The 15,000-nt window shown below is 35.2% G+C and overlaps 1 protein-coding gene across 4 annotated transcripts in view; it reads left to right on the forward strand.

The window, feature by feature from the left end:
- LOC135213179 (somatostatin receptor type 2-like) overlaps positions 1 to 15,000 on the forward strand; it is a 252,641-nt gene that overhangs the window by 137,406 nt on the left and 100,235 nt on the right. For all 4 annotated transcript variants that reach the window (XM_064247143.1, XM_064247142.1, XM_064247145.1 and 1 more), the window contains exon 2: positions 5,319 to 5,375. The gene's annotated coding sequence lies outside the window, so the exon portion shown is untranslated. The remainder of the gene's footprint in view (positions 1 to 5,318; positions 5,376 to 15,000) is intronic.

The raw sequence follows: 15,000 nt of genomic DNA on the forward strand, positions 1-15,000 counted from the left end.
TTCTAGATTCCTTTTCAGGGATCTTGGGATCGTGCCTAGTGTTCCTATGATTATGGGTACGATTTCCACTGGCATATCCCATATCCTTCTTATTTCTATTTTCAGATCTTGATACTTATCCAATTTTTCCCTCTCTTTCTCTTCAACTCTGGTGTCCCATGGTATTGCGACATCAATGAGTGATACTTTCTTCTTGACTTTGTCAATCAACGTCACGTCTGGTCTATTTGCACGTATCACCCTTTCCGTTCTGATATCATAGTCCTAGAAGATCTTTGCCTGATCGTTTTCTATCACTCCCTCAGTTTGGTGCTCGTACCACTAATTACTGCAAGGTAGCTGATGTTTCTTGCACAGGCTCCAGTGGAGGGCTTTTGCCACTGAATCATGCCTCTTTTTGTACTGGTTCAGTGCAAGTGCCGGGCATTCGCTTGCTATGTGGTTTATGGTTTCATTTTTCGTATTGCACTTCCTACATTATTATTATTATTATTATTATTTTGCACACAAGGCAAACTTCACTGTTAAAATAGAGATATATCAAGCAAAAATACTTTTGAGACATGAAGAAGGTTCAGGGCCAAGAAAAGGTACAATTGAGTAAAATGCTGTGAAACTACAGAGTCTCTGGCGACCTGAAACCTTTCGTGCATATTAGTTCATGAATTCTCAGACGCGCCTTTTGTGCTGTTCCTAGAAATCCTTAAAATATTTGTATATTTTTGAGGTTGTTCTTTGATAAGCTTACAAAAGAACAGTACGTCACGTTTGTGACTTGACGTACATAATCATATGATTGAGATAAGTGTCCAGTTGGATATATATATAGTTACAGTCATTGTTGTAACTCAGAGATGTAGATATTGTAATATACGTGAAGGAGAAGCCTTCTATTCTATTATATGTTCTTTTATTCAGTGGTTGTTTTGCTTGATATAGAAGGTACAGTATCCAGCCAGGCAACACGTTTTGGTAGTGTTCATATCGAGATATATTATGTTCTATTTGTCAAGTGAAATATATATATATATATATATATATATATATTTATTTATTTATATATATATACATATATTTATCATATATATATATACATACATATATATATATATATATATATATATATATATATATATATATATATATATATATATATATATATATATATATATATATATATATATATATATATATATATATATATATATATATATGAATAAGCGATTCTTTGGTCGAATTAACATAAACTTATGTTATTGCTCCTGAAGATAATCAGTTAAGTTCCTTTCGCCAAATAAATTTCCATTTTCTACAAGTATGACCTACCCTCCCTTCGAATCGAGATCTCTATTTTACTTTTAAAAAATTTCCTTAAGGTATTCCTCCTTCAAAGCAATCAAGCATAGCGAGGCCTCCTCCGTGAAATATCGTACAAAGCGATCCATTTCCTATAACAAGCACAAATCAACTAGAAATGCTTCTGTCGCGACAAGCTTGGGAGGGGGGGGTTGAGGGGGGAGGGGGGGGGGGGGGGGACGTTGTTGTTCTCATCACGTGATGAGGGCTGAGTGATGAGGAAGAAGAGAGACCACCAACATCTGGTTGCTTGACGTCAGCTCGTAATGGAAATGTTTCTCCTTGAGACGATTGCCACGACTGTAATCTTTCATATCTGTCTGTTGGAAAAGATGCGATATATTTTGCGGAATTGCTGATGAAATGAATTTGCGAGAGTGTAGTGAAGAAGGGAAAGATGCTGATTTGTTTATACTTTCGGAGAGGCTGTGGATAGGGATATTGTTTCTCAGGTGTTTGTGACGATTTAGGCATTGCGGTAGATGAGTAATATTGTATAGATGGTAATTCTTTGTTTATATCCTGGGAGATCCTACGTAAAGAATCATTGTTTATTTTTGTTTATGAAGATAAGTAATGTTGTATAGATGGTAATATTTTGTTTATATTCTGGGAGATCCTACGTAAAGAATCATTGTTTATTTTGTGTTTATGAAGATAAGTAATGTTGTATAGATGGTAATTTTTTGTTTTATATCTTGGGAGAACCTATGTAGAGAATCGCTGTTTATTTTGCGTTTATGAAGATTAGTAATATTGTAAAGATGATAATTTTTGTTTATTTCCTCGGAGAACCTATGTAAAGGAACATTGTTTGTTTTGTGTTTATGAAGATAAGTAATATAATATAGATGGTAAATTTTGTTTATATCCTTGGATATGTAGAGAATCATTGTTTATTTTGCGTTTAAGAAGATTTAGACATTACCCTATACTAGTAATATTGTAAAGATGGTAATTTTGTTTATATTCTGGGAATAGCTACGTAAAGAATCAATGTTTATTTTAAGTTATATATGAAGATTCAGACGTAACCATAGATGAGTTATGAACATTACCTGAAGTAAGGTGAGTCCAAGGCTACTCAGGCGATGGAAAAAACTGCTATTTGCGTGGTACGTGAATTACTCATGAAAAATATTCCTATATTTTGAAATAGCAATGCCAGTATATTAGAAAAAACTTTAACCTCTTAACAGGGCAACGGAAAAATTAATTGCCACTTCTCGCTTTCCTGAACATTTACTGTAAATATTTGTTAAGAAAATAAACTCAAAATTAATGTAGCAATGGATGTGTATATATATATTATATATATATATATATATATATGTATATATATATATATATATATATATATATATTTATTTATTTATTTATTTTATATAACTTCCAATATATTACAAAAGAACTTTAACAGTGCAGTGAAAATAATATTTCTCATTCCACCCCTTCCTCTTCTGAACATTTCTGGAGACAACATTTATGGATAAAATAAATAATTAATAATTATTCCTGAAGAATGAATGTATATCACCTCACCTCCTTCCTTTAAAAAAAATTTCATTTTGACAAATAAACGACACTTATTAAGATCTCCATCACCCGTCCATATGCCACTCGAATATATATAATATATATATATATTATATATATATATATATATATATATATATATATATATATATATATATATATATATATTTATATAGACGCGTAGATTCAATTCAAACCGTCCATCACTTTGGAACAAGGACCACCTGACTCTGATGACCTTTTGACATTTTGGATAATTGATGGAAAGGCTAATCTTCCCGTTGTGGGCACTCCATATCCCCCCCTCCCCCCCACTTATTCGGTAATCTACCCTCTCATTACTCATATATATGCTTTCCATCCCCGGAATTGTGGATTTGCAATTCCGGATCTTATGCTATTGTATGTATGTATGTATATATGTATGTATGTATGTATGTATATATTCTGTAGTTAAATATATATATGTATAATCACCTCTCTCTCTCTCTCTCTCTCTCTCTCTCTCTCTCTCGTCTCTCTATCTCTCTCTCTCTTCTTCATATATATATATATATATAATCTATATATATATATATATGTATGCATGTGTGTTGTGTGTATATACACACATACATACAATACTACATACATACATACATACATGCATACTTGCCATAGCAAATAATATATATATATATATATATATATATATATATATGTATGTATGTATGTATGTATGTATGTATGTATGTATGTATGTATGTATGGAAAAATTCCCTTCTGCAATTATTTGAAGATTGCAGTAAGTGTAACTAAAATGCTTTTCATATAATTCTGAGAAGGCTCAACTCATCTTAAACTTAATGAGCGTGTGTCGTCCACTTACGATTAAAACAAAATACATCAAAACTGATCAAAATATGAAAGTGTAATGTTGAGGGCAACAGGAAAATTGAACTACGTCAAATAAATCATGAAATACATATGTCAGAGGTCAGGCTTCTTGGAGAGGTAGCTAGGCTCGAATACTTTGCTTATTTATGAAAGCTGGGACCGAGAGATTACAGTAGCTGGGATGGAAGAGCGGCACTCAAATTACACACACAAATAAATAGCCCAGTGGCCGCCTTGTCGCCTGATGTTCCCAAAGCAAGGCTGAGATATTACCGAAGAGGTAACATGGAATATTACTAACACTTTTATTTTCGGGCCAATTTGGTTGAATACAGATTTTGGAACGAGGGAGAGATTGCGAACACTTTTTCGGGGCCAATTTGGTGAAATAGATATTTCGGAATAAATGAGAAATTGTTATTACTTTTTCGGGGTCAGTTTGGTGAGATAGATATTTTGGAATAAGTGAGAAATTGCTATTACTTTTTCGGGGTCAGTTTGGTGAAATAGATATTTTGGAATAAATGGGAAATTGCTATTACTTTTTCGGGGCCAGTTTGGTGAAATAGATATTTTGGAATAAATGAGAAATTGCTATTACTTTTTCGGGGCCAGTTTGGTGAAATAGATATTTTGGAATAAATGAGAAATTGCTATTACTTTTTCGGGGCCAGTTTGGTGAAATAGATATTTTGGAATAAATGAGAGATTGCTAACACTTTTTCGGGGTCAGTTTGGTGAAATAGATATTTTGTAATAAATGAGAAATTGCTATTACTTTTTCGGGGCCAGTTTGGTGAAATAGATATTTTGGAATAAATGAGAAATTGCTGACACTTCTTCGGGGCCAACTTGGTTAAATATTTGGGAACAAATGAGAATTGCGAACACTTTTTCGGGGTCAGTTTGGTTAAATAGATATTTTTGAATAAATGAGAAATTGCCATCAACTTTTCAGGCCACCTTGGTTAAACAGATATTTTTGAAAAAATATGAAATTTGTTCACACATTTTCGGGCCAGCTTCGTTCAATAGATATTTTGGGACAAATAAAAAAAAACCAAGTATTATCTTTTTTATCCATGTATACCACAGGGTCAATTGGCAACTGACCTTCCCCGATAACCTTGGTTTGAATAAAGTCAATTAGCCATGAATTCTAATTCCGCCATTAGTTCTACGTAACAAAAACCTTGTACGTTTGCTTTTCTAATGTAACTATGTCGTAACTGAATAAAGTTATATTTTTTCATATTACAAAACGATCCTTTGCATATCCTTCAATATAAACATGTCAAAGATAACGTTTGAAGTTTGCGTAGCTCAAAGAAAAAGTGTTCAGAAATCAACAGTTGCAACAATACCGGAGAATGAACTTGTCTATCGTTCTCAGGATGTAACATAATATCTCATTTATTAGTGATGTTAAATAAACTATGGCTCTGGTGAATATAAAACAAGTTATGGATAAATCTGATGACTGCTTTCACTTATTCAGTGAAATTTGCGTGGCTCTTTTAACGACATATTTTTCTATATTTTTTTTATAGGTATCTGGCGTTGAATCTTCACAGCAAATGGAAGATTAACCTCCAGAATGCAGAAGTGTAAGTACTCCATTTTACTTAACTAATTCAATATATTTGTAATAATTGTAGTTTTAGAAATCATACACAACATTCCTGTGCATTTCCCAAGACTCCTCATTGTCCCCAACTTGATGCCCCAACAAGGATTCAAAATAACTTTAATCCATCATCAAACATGAAATAAAGATAGGCTAGGAATTGCGATACCTCGCCAAGAATCTTCAAAAAGGGTTCAAATACTTTTAATTCATCAGACAACGTGAAATACAAATAGTATAGGGGGTTAAGTATTAAAATACCTCACCGAGAATCTTAAAATATGTCATCAAAATAGCTTCAATTCATCAAAAAACGTGAAAAACATTTAGAATAGGGGCTAAGAGGATCTTAAAATATGTCTTCAAAATACTTTTAATTCATCAAAAAACGTGAAAAAGATTTAGAATAGGGAGTTGAAGATTAAAATACCTCACCCAGAATCCTCAGCACGGCTTCAAAATAACTTTAATTCATCAGACAACGTGAAATACAATTAGAACAGCGAGTTAGATATTAAAATACCTCACCCAGAATCTAGAGTACTAGGGGGCAATCTCAAATTCACTCTACAGCCTCGACGAGACAGCGAATCCACAAAAATGAGCGAAATACCGACTGTATTCCGGATCATAACCACTGAACTAATCTGTATCTGAGAATCCCACACGTCCTCCTCTTCCTTCTCCTCCTCCTCCTCCTCCTTAAACTTAATTACTTGCTTGTTCGAGCGAGCAGAAGATTAAACTTTACCAAGTTTCCGCTTTTATGATTTGGGTCTTGTGTCCCGTTCAGCCAATTAAACACGACAAGGAAAGAGTAAGGGAATATTTGCCTGGGGATTTGTGTATAACTTAGAAAGCCCCGAGTTTGTCTTTTAGATAGAACAGGTAGGGCGCTTTTAGTTCACAGTCTGTTCTTGTCAGAATCTGGATAAATAATTTTTGTGACAAATTCTTTGGTAAAATACGTTTGGAAAGGCTGTTCTGGTCGGAATCTGGATAAATACTAAATTTTTGTGACAAATTCTTTGGTATAAGCCTGTTCTGGTCAGAATCTGGATAAATACTCAATTTTTGTGTGACAAATTCTTTGGTAAAATACGTTTGGAAAGGCTGTTCTGGTCAGAATCTGGATAAATACTAAATTTTTGTGACAAATTCTGTAACCAAATACGTTCGCAAAGCCCCGAGTTGTATAAATGAGAAAAGGGGTGGGCTATTATTGTAGAAAATTGGATACATAATGAATTTTTTGTGGGCAAGTTCTATGACGAAATACGTTCGGACAGTTCCGAGGTGTATCACTGATAGAACAGGTAGGTCACTGGAAGGTCTCAGGCTGATTTTGGTAAAATAAAAAAAATAATAATATGACACATTCTTTTGACAAATTCGGCACTGTATCGTCGTCGCACAATCATTACACTGACACTGGAAGTTCTCAGGCTTTTCTTGTCAAAATTTGGATAGATAATTAATCGTGGTGAAAATTACTTTTGACAAATTCGTCAATATCCTAATGAGTCGTTAATTACATAAATCTGATGCAACTGATGGGAATCACGAATTACAGAGAGACATCACAGAAACTCCGTAGAGAGATGAAAGTCTCGGAAGAAGGATAGGAAATTAATCTTTATTGACCGAAGAATTTATTCAGGGTAGAGAGAGAAAAGCCTCGAAAGAAAGACAGGAAAATAACCTTTATTGACCGAAGAATTTATTCAGGGTAGAGAGAGAAAAGCCTCGAAAGAAAGACAGGAAAATAACCTTTATTGACCGAAGAATTTATTTAGGATAGAGAGAGAAAAGCCTCGAAAGAAAGACAGGAAAATAACCTTTATTGACCTGATAAATTCATCAGGGTAGAGAGAGAAAATTCTCGAAAGATAGTAAATTAACCTTTATTGACATAAGAATTTATTCAGGATAGAGAGAGAAAAGTTTCGAAAGAAAGACAGGAAAATAACCTTTATTGAACTAAGAAATTCATCGGAAACTTCATATTTGAATACAAAAAACAGCCAAGAAACAAAACACCGACAATATCGATACCAATTATGTTACAGGAGATAAAGACTTAGTTACTTACTTAGTGGAAGTTGCGTTTTGTAAAGAGATTAAAAACTTTTAGATGTCCCGTAGTGATGGGAGGGGAAAGACGCAGTATTGGAACGCCTGAAATTAGCTCTCATTTGGAGAGAGAGAGAGAGAGAGAGAGAGAGAGAGAGAGAGAAGAGAGAGAGAGAAAGTCTCATTGGTTTTATTGAAATGGTATGTAGTCATTCAGTTTTTTTATGTTTTGCAAAGGTGTTACGCCCATCTATCTATCTATCTATCTATCTATCTATCTATCTATCTATCTATCTATATCTATCTTTCTATCTATCTATATATATATATATATATATATATACATATATATATATATATATATATTATATATTATATATATATATATACTATATATATATATATATATATTATATCTATCCCATCATTAAAACTGATACTGAAAGAACTTCCTTGAAATATAGTTGCCATATCTTAGTACCGTAATTCTAAATGAATTTATTTTCCACCTGATTTCCCAAAAAGCTCACAACGAAAAATACGATTAAGATCTGCTCGTCCTAACACGCACCAACTCATCATCAAATATTCGGAATAAGTCTTCGTACTCGAATGTGGTCATCAGAGCTTCATCAGATTTGTTTCAATAAATAGCATTCCACCTGTTCCCACAGTCCTATATAAAATTCCAGATGGGATTGTATAAAATAAAAAGTTTTTTTTTCCAGAATTTTCGTACCGGGAGTGTTCCAATAAAAAATAGCAAAAATGAAGTATTTAACATTTTTTTTTTTTACGTTTAATCAGAATAAACATAATTAAGTTTGTGGTACATGTATAGAGAGAGAGAGAGAGAGAGAGAGAGAGAGAGAGAGAGAGAGAGTAGGAAATCCTGTCATTTCCCAGTACGCCACACACAGACACACACACACACGCACAGAGAGAGAGAGAGAGAGCGAGAGAGAGAGAGAGAGAGAGAGAGAGAGAGAGATCGTGGTATTTATAGTGTGGGGTTCCGGGTTGCATCCTGCCTCCTTAGGAGTCCATCACTTTTCTCACTACAAGCGCTGTTTCTAGTAGCACACTCTTCTGCATGAGTCCTGGAGCTACTACTTCGGCATCTAGTTTTTCCAGGTTCCTGTTATTATTATTATTATTATCATTATTATTATTATTATTATTATTATTATTATTATTATTATTATTATCAGAAGATGAACCCTATTCATATCAAACAAGCCCACCACAGGCACTGAGTGGAAATTCAACCCTCTAGAAAATAAGGTGCTCATTTGAAAGAAACGACAGAAAGTAACAGGAATTACAGAAAGAAGAGATCAGTTATTGAAAAATAGATATAAAAATGAACAAGTTAATAAATATATAGGTAAAACTCCTAAGTAAATCCTTGAAATACAAGGAGAATCGCACGAAAAGTAGATGGCACCGTTTCCATTTTCATAGAATTTACTTCTTCAGTTCCTTGAACTGACTTTCTTAACTTTCTTTTCTTACTCCCTGACTTTCTTTTCTTCCCCCTGACTGCTGCTTGTTACCTTCGTCCCACTTCTCGAGTTTCTTCTTTTGGAGACTTGAGCGATCGTCTTGTTAGCGTAGCGAGTTTGTACAGAGACGGGGGAAGGCGAGTTGCTAGTTCCCGAGGCCTTGTGACCGACCATTCAGTGGCACCGAATTGTCCTTTTCTGACTCTGGCGGGGTCGCTTCTGGCTCAAAAGGGCGTCTTTTGTACCTCAAGGGTAGCAATCATATACATCTATTCATGTTATACGAATGATGGAGATAATTTCACATGTATGTTTATGATTTTGGATTTATGTGTCAGATAAGCTTTTATTTTTCTGTAGAGTTTTGGATAGAACACTGTTGCATCTGTGTCATAGGTCCAGCTGTCTCTCAGACTAAAAATTGTGTAGGCCTGTTCAAATTCCGTAGACTTATTCAAATTACGTAGACCTATTCAAATTGCGTAGACCTATTCAAATTGCGTAGGCCTATTCAAATTGCGTAGACCTGCTCAAATTACGTTCCTCGAATGTATGTAACGTAACTTTGAAATCAAAAGTTACTCCCAAACGTAGGAGTTGCTTCTAATTATTTGTCAATAGACGGAAGGTTGTTCGTTGTTGATTGATTTATTCAGCCATGTGGTGACACAGTCTGTTAATATTAGATCGTAGGACTTGTTTCTAATTATTTGTCAATAGACGGAAGGTTGTTCGTTGTTGATTGATTTATTCAGTAGTGTGGTGACACAGGATTTGCTCCTAGAGTAGCGAGTAAGTTTGTTTGTATATTAAGAATAATTTCAAAAACTCCTAATGTACGTTTTAATAAAATATACTTTGAATAATAATACAGAAAGTGTATAACGAAATTGATAATATTCCTAGGTAAAAGAAAGAAATATCCGCTATTAATATATCTAAAATAATTCTAAGAACACTAATCTAATTTTTTTGGGATTATTTCAAATCCTTGCAATACACTTCTTGATAAAAATACGATGACAATGGTACAGAAAGTGTAGGAAAAATGATAATATTTCCAGGTAAAAATTTTGGAAATATCCGCTTTTTAACATAATTATACAAATCAGTGTTTGTTAAGCACAACAACCAAATCATTTGTTGCAACCTACCTTTACTGTAGGTACCTTTGGACCTGCTGAGATGGTTAAGTTGAACTATAATAAGTGTAGAACAAGTGGTAATATTCGTAGCAAAATCTTTGGAAATATCTGTTATGAAATCCAAATAAATTTTTGGATCTCATAACAGATATTTCTTGCAACTTACCATCACCTTAGGTACCTGGACCTGCTGAGATGGTTAAGTTGAGCAATAATAAGTGTAGAACAAGAGATAATATTCGTAGGCAAAATCGTTAGAAATATTTATTATGAAATCCAAATACATTTTTAGTACAACAGCCAAATCATTTCTTGCAACCTACCATTACTGTAGGTACCTTTGGACCTGCTGAGATGGATAAGTTGAACAGTAATAAGCGTAGAAAAAGTGATAATATTCGTAGGCAAAATAGTTGGAAATATTTATTACGAAATCCAAATCAATGTTAACCACAACAACCAAATCATTCCACGAACGTAACCATTACTGTAGGTACCTTTGGACTTGCTGAGATGGTTTACCTTGGGTTTAGCCTGCTGACTTCTAATTGACCCCCTGCGGGTTTAATCCTGACCCATTTCCTCGATGGGTCGATTAGCATAACCAATTTTCCGTCCACAAGTGGGCTTGACTACCTGGCATTCCATTCATTGTGCGTCTGGGTCTTTGGGTCAAGTTAGAAAGGGTCATATTGTGTTTCTTTTAACTTTTGACATCTGCTCTACAAGTGCAGAGGTTCTTGTTATTGCTTCTTGTAGCTTTTAACAACTCAGGGTCCTTTTGAATCTAAAAGGCTAACAAGCTCCTCATTTTATGTCGGGGGAGGGGGGGGGGGGGGGGCGACGCTTAGTAGGGAAAAAGAGTGGGTGGTAAAAGGGGGGAGTTGGGAAAAGGGAGATTGAAAGGGGGTTGTACAGCTGGAAGGAAATAAAATTAAAAATGTAATATTGTTTTGCCATCTTATATTAATGAATATATTTCCCATAGGTGTTACTGAGAAGTATGTATAGTTATTACTTAGTATTGCTAAATGATGGAGTTCTAAATAACAGCAGTAATTTGCGCTTTCTCTGAGAGAGAGAGAGAGAGAGAGAGAGAGAGAGAGAGAGAGAGAGAGAGAGAGAGAGAGACTGAAGACATTATTGTGATGCAACTTTCAAAAAGGAATATATTCTATTTAACTGAAGTCAGAGAGAGAGAGAGAGAGAGAGAGAGAGAGAGAGAGAGAGAGAGAGATAATTTTAATGCCGCTTTCATGGAGCTGTACCACCCGTTTAACCGTAATTTTATATGTATTAAGTCCATAAATTCTGCCACGTCACATCAATCGGAAAATGGAGTGGAAACTTAGTCTTGAGATATTGGAAGGAAATATTTTAACCTCAAGTTGCCATTAATGTCCTTCTAATCGGTCGTCAAAGTCGAACATCGGCGTTTATCACTTAATGGACTAGATAACCCTGTTCTAGGTTCGAGAAAATTCTGTACTTACGAGAAGGATATTATTACTATTTTTTTTTATTTTGGTCTATCACAATCATCCTATTCGACTGGGTGGCACTTATAGTGTGGGGTTCCGGGTTGCATCCTAGCTCCTTAGGAGTCCATCACTTTTCTCACTATGTGGGCTGTTTCCAGGAGCACACTCTTCTGCGCGAGTCCTGGAGCTACTTCGGCATCTAGTTTTTCCAGGTTCCTTTTCAGGGATCTTAGGATCGTGCCTCCTAGTGTCCCTATGATTAATGGATACAATTTCAAAGGGCATATCCCATATTATTATTATTATTATTATTATTATTATTATTTTTTTTTTTTTTTTGCTCTATCACAGTCCTCCAATTCGACTGGGTGGCACTTATAGTGTGGGGTTCCGGGTTGCATCCTGCCTCCTTAGGAGTCCATCACTTTTCTTACTATGTGTGCCGTTTCTAGGATCACACTCTTCTGCATGAGGCCCGGAGCTACTTCAGCCTCTAGGTTTTCTAGATTCCTTTTCAAGGATATTGGGATCGTGCCTAGTGCTCCTATGATTATGGGTACAATTTCCACTGGCATATCCCATATCCTTCTTATTTCTATTTTCAGATCTTGATACTTATCCATTTTTTCCCTCTCTTTTCTCTTCAACTCTGGTGTCCCATGGTATTGCGACATCAATGAGTGATACTTTCTTCTTGACTTTGTCAATCAACGTCACGTCTGGTCTGTTTGCACGTATCACCCTATCCGTCCTGATACCATAGTCCTAGAGGATCTTTGCGTGATCGTTTTCTATCACTCCCTCAGGTTGGTGCTCATACCACTTTTATTACTGCAAGTAGCTGATGTTTCTTGCACAGGCTCCAGTGGAGGGCTTTTGCCACTGAATCATGCCTCTTTTTGTACTGGTTCTGTGCAAGTGCCGGGCATTCGCTTGCTATGTGGTTTATGGTTTCATTTTTCGTATTGCACTTCCTACATATGGGAGAGATGTTATTTCCATCTATCGTTCTTTGAACATATCTGGTTCTTAGGGCCTGATCTTGTGCCGCTGTTATCATTCCTTCAGTTTCCTTCTTTAGCTCTCCCCTCTGTAGCCATTGCCATGTGTCATCGCTGGCTAGTTCTTTAGTCTGTCTCATGTATTGTCCGTGCATTGGTTTGTTGTGCCAGTCCTCTGTTCTGTCTGTCATTCTCCTGTCTCTGTATATATCTGGGTCTTCGTCTACTTTTATTAGTCCTTCTTCCCATGCACTCTTTAGCCATTCGTCTTCACTGGTTTTCAGATATTGGCCCCGGGAGTGCTCTTGTTCTTCCGGTGTTGGACGCAGTCCTCTATACTTAGTAGTCCTCTCCCTCCTTTCTTTCGTGTTATGTACAGTCTGTCCGTATTTGCTCTTGGGTGTAGTGCTTTGTGTATTGTCATATGTTTCCTGGTTTTCTGATCTATGCTGCGGAGTTCTGCCTTCGTCCATTCCACTATTTCTGCGCTGTATCTGATTACTGGCACTGTCCATATGTTTATGGCTTTTATCATATTTCCGACGTTGAGTTTTGACTTGAGTATCGCCTTGATTCTATGCATATATTATTATTATTATTATTATTATTATTATTATTATTATTATTATTATTATTATTGTTGTTGTTGTTGTTGTTGCTGTTGTTGTTAAAACTACTGGCTGTTTTTACGGCAGTCAGTTTAAATAGACTCTCCTCTATTTTAATATCTTCTTTATTATTATTATTATTATTATTATTATTATTATTATTATTATTATTATTATTATTATTATTATTATTATTTATTGTTGGGTTCGAGAAAATTCTGTAATCACGAGAAGGATATTATTGTTATTATTATTATTATTATTATTATTATTATTATTATTATTATTATTATTATTATTATTATTATTATTATTATTATTATTTTCTTACTATGTGTGCCGTTTCTAGGATCACACTCTTCTGCATGAGTCCTGGAGCTACTTCAGCCTCTAGTTTTTCTAGATTCCTTTTCAGGGATCTTGGGATCGTGCCTAGTGCTCCTATGATTATGGGTACGATTTCCACTGGCATATCCCATATCCTTCTTATTTTCTATTTCAGATCTTGATACTTATCCATTTTTTCCCTCTCTTTCTCTTCAACTCTGGTGTCCCATGGTATTGCGACATCAATGAGTGATACTTTCTTCTTGACTTTTTCAATCAACGTCACGTCTGGTCGTTTGCAACGTATCACCCTATCCGTTCTGATACCATAGTCCCAGAGGATCTTTGCCTGATCGTTTTCTATCACCTTCAGGTTGGTGCTCATACCACTTATTTACTGCAAGGTAGCTGATGTTTCTTGCACAGGCTCCAGTGGAGGCTTTTGCCACTGAATCATGCCTCTTTTTGTACTGGTTCTGTGCAAGTGCCGGGCATTCACTTGCTATGTGGTTTATGGTTTCATTTTTCGTATTGCACTTCCTACATATGGGAGAGATGTTATTTCCGTCTATCGTACTTTGAACATATATGGTTCTTAGGGCCTGATCTTGTGCCGCTGTTTATATTCCTTCAGTTTCCTTCTTTAGCTCTCCCCTCTGTAGCCATTGCCAATTGTCATCGCTGGCTAGTTCTTTAGTCTGTCTCATGTATTGTCCGTGCATTGGTTTGTTGTGCCAGTCCTCTGTTCTTTCTGTCTTTCTCCGTCTCTATATATATCTGGGTCTTCGTCTACTTTTATTAGTCCTTCTTCCCATGCATCTTTAGCCACTCGTCTTCAGTGGTTTTCAGATATTGCCCCAGTGCTCTGTTTTCGATGTTGACGCAGTCCTCTATCTTAGTAGTCCTCTCCCTCCTTCCTTTCGTGTTATGTATAGTGTGTCCGTATTTGCTCTTGGGTGTAGTGCTTTGTGTATTGTCATTTGTTTCCTGGTTTTCTGATCTATGCTGCGGAGTTCTGCCTTCGTCCCCATTCCACTATTCCTGGGGGCCGTATCTGATTACTGGCAACTGTCCATGGTGTTTATGGCTTTTATCAATATTTTCCGGCGTTGAGTTTGACTTGAGTATGGCCTTGAGTCTCTGCATATATTCTTTCCTGATCGTGTCTTCTCTCTTGTGTTTTATATCTCCTCCTTCCATTATTCCCGGTATTTGTATCCTGTCTCATCTATGTGTTTGATATTATTATTATTATTATTATTATTATTATTATTATTATTATTATTATTATTATTATTATTATTGGGTTCGAGAAAATTCTGTAATCACGAGAAGGATATTATTATTATTATTATTATTATTATTAATTATTATTATTATTATTATTATTATTATTATTATTCAGAAGATGAATCCTATTCATATGTAACAAGCTTATAGAGACAATTGACTTGAAATTCAAGTT

The sequence above is a fragment of the Macrobrachium nipponense genome, chromosome 42 (genome assembly GCF_015104395.2).
Source record: "Macrobrachium nipponense isolate FS-2020 chromosome 42, ASM1510439v2, whole genome shotgun sequence".
Lineage (NCBI taxonomy): Eukaryota > Metazoa > Arthropoda > Malacostraca > Decapoda > Palaemonidae > Macrobrachium > Macrobrachium nipponense.